This window comes from Dipodomys spectabilis, unplaced genomic scaffold (genome assembly GCF_019054845.1).
Source record: "Dipodomys spectabilis isolate Male_0828 unplaced genomic scaffold, ASM1905484v1 ptg000228l, whole genome shotgun sequence".
Taxonomy (NCBI): Eukaryota; Metazoa; Chordata; class Mammalia; order Rodentia; family Heteromyidae; genus Dipodomys; species Dipodomys spectabilis.
In genome coordinates this window covers 4,816,413-4,823,503 of record NW_024870905.1, presented here as the reverse complement: position 1 = coordinate 4,823,503, position 7,091 = coordinate 4,816,413, and the positions used below count along the sequence as shown (strand labels likewise).

The following is a 7,091-nucleotide window of genomic DNA, read 5'->3' as shown; positions in this document are numbered from 1 at the left end:
TACTGTTTGGTGAAAGGCCTCAACTCTACCCAGAACCTAGCCTCATCACACCATCTCCAAACTAGAGGAAACAGCCATCTCCTTCTTTGCCATCTCCTTCTTTGCCATCTCCTTCTTTTGTGATAATCAAAGCAGATCTCCCTCCCACTGAACTAGCGAGGAGGAGGATCACAAAATCCTGGGTAAAGCAGAGCATTTTTCTGCCTGCTCAAACAAACTGACTTAAGTAACCAATCAAGACAGACCAGACAGTAACCACAAGCAGACCTGAGACTCCACCAAGAGATTGGTTAGGACACAAGGGAGATAAAAGATCTTCCCATGCACGCACCCCCTTTCCCAATCAAAGAACTCTTTTTTATACCTTTTTTTAATTTTTAAAAAATTTTTAAATTATATTTTAAAAATTGTTTTCTAATAATCTTTTCTGTCCTCGCATAATTTTTATTTTATGTGTGTGTGTGTGTGTGTGTGTGTGTGTGTGTGTGTCTGTGTGTGTGTGTCTGTGTGTGTTTTAATCTCTACTGAGTTTTTGGTCCTTTTTTTCTTTTTTCTTTTTCTCTTTTTTTTTTCTTTTTCATTTTTTTCTTCCCTTTCTTCTTTTTGGGTGACTTAATTGCTGTTTTGCTCATCCACAGATACATACCTGTCATCGATTATTAGACCTTATCTCCCTTGTGTACATATTTAACCCAGAAATTTATTACTCAATTCAAAACCTCTAAGGCTTAAATTCTTTAATAGTAGTATTATCTCCTCCTACCTATATAATTTTAAGAACTTTTATTTTTTAGCTTTTCTTCTCTCAATATCACTTCTTTACCCTTTCATAATTTTTGTGTTTCACTTTTTATATGTAAAGTTTTGTTTTTCCATTTTCTCTTGTTTTTTTAAGTCTCTCCAATAATTCTTCCCAAGCTATTTCCCTCTCTGAAATTAGGACTTGGCCAAATACACTCTCTTTTTACCTACCACATCCCTCTAATCCTACTTTTCCCCACATTTCTCCCTAAACCTAATAACTTCTCATTTGCCAAATTCTTCTTTTCTGTTCTTAGCCCATTAGTACATAGTTGTTTAATGTTGAATAGATTGTATCTGTTGAAGTATGGAGGTTCCTCAAAAGACTTCACATAGAGCTCCCCTATGACCCAGCAATCCCAATTTTTGGCATTTACCCAAATGGTAACAAACAAGACCATACTAAAGCTACCAACACAACTGTTTATTGCAGCATTCTTTAAGAGAGCTATGATATGGAACCAATCCAGATGCCCCTCCGCAGATGAATGGATCAAGAAAATGTGGTATATATACACAATGGAATTCTATGCCTCCATCAGAAAGGATGACATTGACCCATTTGTTAAGAACTGGAAATACTTGGATAAAAGTATATTAAGTGAAGAAAGCCAGGCCCAAAGAAACATAGGTCCCATGGTTTCCCTTATTTACAATAACTAGTGTATGTCTGACACAAGCAGAAAAGGTCAGATAAGTTGATTTTACGTGAAATGAACCCCAATATAAATATTCATATTTTTTTTCCTTCTTGCATTTGTTTCAAACATATTCATAAGATGATTGCTTTTTTGTGTTCTATGTCCCTCCCCACGGTATAACCCCGGCTTTCATTGTATTTGATATTGATATAGTTTGTGGATGGGAAGGGCAAAAGCAAACCTTTTAAACAGGGATACAGGTGGACCCATTGTAGCAATGAGATGTACAAGTTGTTATGCTGAAATTCGAACTTTACAACTTCGAGCAGTTCGGGGAGCGGGTGGGGTGTGGTGGAAGATATGAAGGGAAGGGGAAACCAAGGAGGAAGTAATAATGCTTGATAAGATATATACTCATTACCTTTCCTCTGTAATTGTAACAACTCTGTATGGTATTTTCATGATAAAAAATTTTTAAAAAGGATATAAAATATTTTATTTTAAAACATTATATATTTGTATATGTATATATATGTATGTATATATGTATATATATGAATATACATATATATACGTATATATATTCATTACCTTGCCCATTATCCCCTCTGTACGATATTTTCACAATAAATAAATTATCTGAAAAAAATGGTATCAGTCAATAGTGCATATAATTTTATTTTTCACGACAAACATAGAATGTAGTAAAAATTTTCGTAGCTATTACCGTGCACTAGGTTGTGGGCATATTCTATTGGAAATAATATACTGTGTTTACATAGAGAATTTGAGCATCCAAAATTTTAATATGCTTGTGGTCCTAAAACCAATACCTTGCTGATATTGAGTGACAAATACAACTTCCTATAAGTACAGAAGTTTTCCTTGTATCTTTTCAATTTATATTTTTATTTTAAAGTTCCTGTGCAGATGGGTTACAGTTACATAAGTAAGGTAATGAGTCCATTTCTTATTGAGCATTGTTACCCCCTCCTTTGTCTTTCCCCTACCATTCTGCCCCTTCATACCTCCCCAACATGTCACTCCACGCCCCCCCCCCCCCCCGATAGAGTGTCTTGTACATTTCATTGTTACAATGTGGCAACCTGTATCCTTTCCTTGTATTTTAAATGAAGAAATGCTGGCTTGATTTATGCTGATTCTACTGGTGTAGACGCACCTAAAATCACTCGCCAAGTGCAGGAGCACAAAATGAAATGCGTAGCAGAAACATTGGAACATTTCAGAGAAGATTAGCATGGCTCATGCACAAGGATGACAGGCAAATTCCTGAAGCATTCCATACTTTTACAACAGATGCTGGAGGGGATGTGGCCACCAGAGAACCGTACTGCATTCTTGGTGGGAGTATAAAACTTGTTCAACCACTTTGGAAAATAGTATGGAGGTTCCTCAAAAAACTCCACATAGAGCTCCCCTATGACCCAGCAATCCCACTTTGGGACATTTACCCAAATGATCACAAACAAGACCATACTAAAGCTACCAACACAACTGTGGTATATATACACAATGGAATTCTATGCCTCCATCAGAAAGAATAACGTTGCCCCATTTGTTAGTAACTGGAAAGTCTTGGTAAAAATTATATTAAGTGAAGTAAGCCAAGTCCAAATTAACATTGGTCCCATGGTTTCCCTAATTTTCAATAACTAATATTTGTCTGGGTTAAGAAGAATAGGTCAAAAGCTATCTGCATATGACCAGATAGGATGATGTTAAGGGACATGAACCCCAAGATAGGGACACAAGTGGTTTTTTTCTTTCTTGCTATTGTTTCTAACGTACATATAATGTGCAATGTGATTTTTTTGTTTCTTTATATGTTCCTCCCTCCTGCTATAACTCCAGTTTTCACTGTATTTGAAGTTGGTACACCTACATCTTGTATATACACTCCTCTAATTCGTGGAGGCGAAAGAAAAAAACAAAATGCTTAAATAGGGGTACAGGTTGACACATTGTAACAATGAGATACACAAGACACTATGTTGAAAAATGAACTTTACAATTTAGGTGGGGGAAGAGAGGAGGGTTGTGTACTTGTGGAGGTGGGAGGGAAAGGATGGTAGGAGAAAAATAAAGGAGGAGGTAACAATGTTTTTTAGGAAATGTACTCATTACCTTGCTCACGCAAATGTGACTCCTCTGTACATTATTTAGCTAATAACTAATATTGTGAGGCAGACTGAAATGAGACTCCAGAGAAAGAGTCAGAAAGACTGATCAGAGAGACTAAAATTGGTCACACAAAGATTGGAAAATAGAATTCCTTGTACAACATATAAATCATTGAAAGCCTGCACATGTAAGGACAAGAGAGCAAAGTCCAGAAATGCACATTTTCTTAGAGATCAGCTATTGAATTATCAATGGAAATATTTGTATTCTTAAATACTTGACCACATGTGGGAGAAGGCTGAAGAGAAATAAAATGCCATCACTCTGTTAGGACGTCCAATATCACACTAGGAAGTAATCAATCACTGATTTGTAATAAAAAGAGAAAACAATTATTCCAAATGAAGGTTTCATTTCTTTTCCTGTAACAGTTCTTGATTTAGATGCTAGCAATTACCATACAATTGATCCAGTACCACAGCTGAAATGATACTGACCGCAGTATTCCCACATGAAGGAAAAGAGAAAATTAACAGATATCTGAAGAAATGACTTGAGGATGAAATATTCTAATAGTGATATCTGAGGTTTTGACACAGGTGAAGAGGTGGATTTTCTTTTCTAAAAATTCCCCATTTTTAGCCTGGTGCCAGTGGCTCACATCTGTAATCCTAGCTACTCAGGAAGCTGAGATCTGAGGACTGCTATTCAAAGAGAGCCTGGGCAGGAAAGTCTGTGAGACTGTTATGTCCATTTAACCACCAGAAAACCAGAAGTGTCACTGTGGCTCAAGAGGTAGAGCACTCACCTTGAGTTGAAGAGCTCAGGGACTGTGCCCAAGCCCAGACTTCAAACCCATTGACCAACAACCACAAAAAATCTCCCTTTTCTTGGACTGCCTACATCTTTTCCTATCATTCAACAAAGAAGCCATTTTATCACCCACTAAATTTAAGTCCTATCCTAGCTACTGCTAATAGAATGATTTGGTATCGTTTTTTTTGTTGTTGTTTGTTTCTTTTTTTGTCCATCCTGCGACTTGAACTCTGGGCTTGGGCTCTGTCGTTGTCATCTACAAGACAAGGCGAGTATTCTCCCGCTTGAGCCACAGTGCCACGTCCGGTTTTCTAGCAGTTTATTGGAGATTAGAGGCTCACAGACATTCCTGAAAATGCTGGCTTTGAACAGTGATTCTCAGATCTTAGTCCCCTGAGTAGCTATGATTACTGGCCTGAGTCACCAGCACCCTGCATGTTTTGGTATCTTATGGCAAATGGTTCATATTTGGGGGAAAAAAAAACAACTGTGGTAACATTTTTTCCAGTCCTTAAACTCTGGGCCTGGGCCCTGAACACGGTTATGCTGGTAGCTTTTATGTGAGCTTGTTGGATTACTGCCCATGAGGGGAATTACTGGGTCTTAAAGGAGATCTATGTTTAGTCTTTTCAGGAAACTCAGTACTGCATTCCACAGCATTCTACACCAACAGTGTAATAGAGTTCCCAATTGGCTACATCCATGCCAGCATTTACTATTGATAGCTTCTTGATAAAGGCCATTCTAACTGTGATGAGGAATAAGCTGTCTTGTTTACTTGTAGATTTGTGGGCACCTTCTAGCTACTATGAATGAATCCATGAAACCTATATTGCTCAGAGTCTGCTTTCCTTTCTCTTTTCTCTTAGTATCATTTTCCCCAACCTTTCATTTTCCTTAAGACTAGTGAAAAGTCATCCTTTCTGATGGATGAATAGAATTCCATTATGTGTGTGTGTGTGTGTGTGTGTGTGTGTGTGTGTGTGTTTGTGTGTGTGTGTGTGTGTGTGTGTGTGTGTGTGTGTGTGTGTGTGTGTAAGATGAATATAGGCCCATGAGTTCATTTCTAAGACTTCTGTTTCATCTGTAATTTAGTAGTTCCATACTAAAGTTGAATTGTTTTCTCTACAGAATTGAAGAATATTGTTAGGATATGAGTATTGCATTTCCAATTTTGGGGGGTCAGTATTGCAGTTTTTGCCATGTTAATTTTTTTCAGGCTTCATGATCATATGTATATTATGTTCAGAAAACACACATTTAGAACAAACAGAAGGAAAAGTGTCTGGCAGTAGTTCCAGAAAATTTACCCTCTTAGGCTGTAGGAAGCCTGTCTCCCCCTAGGCTTTTTTAAACTAGAAATATTCTTTTTTATTTAGTTACAAGAGTTTTCAGATTCAATTCTTTTTAAGAATCCTAACAACTAGGTTATGAATAGCCTTTTATAATTACCAAGGCTATTTTTGTCCTTGGCCTAGGCAAGTTCTACATAAGTCATCCAGCCCCCACCTCATCATTACAGAATGAATGATATTTCCAAATGCCTGAGAAGTTTAGCATGCTTTTATTTTCTTACTTTTTAAAATGGGGCTTGAACCAAGGACCAGGGCATTCTCCCTTTGCTTCTTCACTCAAGACTATAATTCTAACACTGGAGTTACACCTCCACTTATGCTTTCTGGTGGTTAATCAGAAATAAGTTTCCTGAATTTTCCTGCCCCAGCTGGCTTCAAACTATGAGCCTCAGATCTCAGGCTTCTGAGTAGCTAAGATTATAGGCATGAACAACTGATGCTCAGCCTTTGTTTTTTGTTGTTTTTTTATTTTTATTGTGATTAAGTGATTACATAATTTCCCAAATTTCACACTATTGTGGGATCGTGATGCTCAGTTAAACTCACAAACACATTCTATCTTTCCAGGAGCAAATTGTCTATCATGGTCTATAACATTTATGATTTCTATGAGCTTTGTGATACAGTTATTTCTTCCACATTGGGTGGTATGTACATTTCTTTTGTTTTGCATAGCATCAGCTGTTCCCTCTTTCTCATTTGTTCCCTCCCTCCCATTGCTGCCATTAAGTTGCTTAGCTCATTTTGGTCAATGTCCTGTGCAGCTAATTGGTCCCGTTGTTGTATGTTTTTCCCTGATTCCCTCTAGTTCTGTGTCGTCTTCCTGGATCCCCTCCAGTGTACACATATATACCATACATATGATCAGCAGCATGGAGTTATTTAGTTGTGATTCAACCAGATGAGTGGAAGCTCTTTGTTTCTTAAGTCCTGTTAATTTTGTCGTATCACCTAACATTTTGGATTTAACATCCACTTATCAGGGAGACCATGTAACATTTGTCTCTTTGATCTTGGCTTACCTCGCTCAACATGATTTCTTCTAGCTCCATCCATTTCCATGAAAATACCATTATTATTTTGTCCTTTCTAATGTCTGCATAATATTCCATTGTGTATAGATACCAAAATTTTTTGGATCCATTCATCTGTGGTGGGGCATCTGGGTTGTTTCCATATCCTGGCTATTGTGAACAATGCTGCAATAAACATGGAGGTGCATGTGTCCTTGTATACTGGTTCCTGTTGTTCAGGATAGATGCCTAGAAGTGGTATGACTGGGTCCTATAGGAGGTCAATAATTAGCTTTCTGAGGACCCTCCAGACTGCTTTCCAA

At 37.5% G+C, this 7,091-nt stretch overlaps 1 non-coding gene across 1 annotated transcript; it reads left to right on the top strand.

Moving 5' to 3' along the window:
* Nucleotides 1-2,648: 2,648 nt before the first annotated feature.
* Nucleotides 2,649-2,752, top strand: LOC122123435. The gene has a single exon (XR_006150394.1). It is a non-coding gene; the product is annotated as a U6 spliceosomal RNA (small nuclear RNA).
* Nucleotides 2,753-7,091: the final 4,339 nt, after the last annotated feature.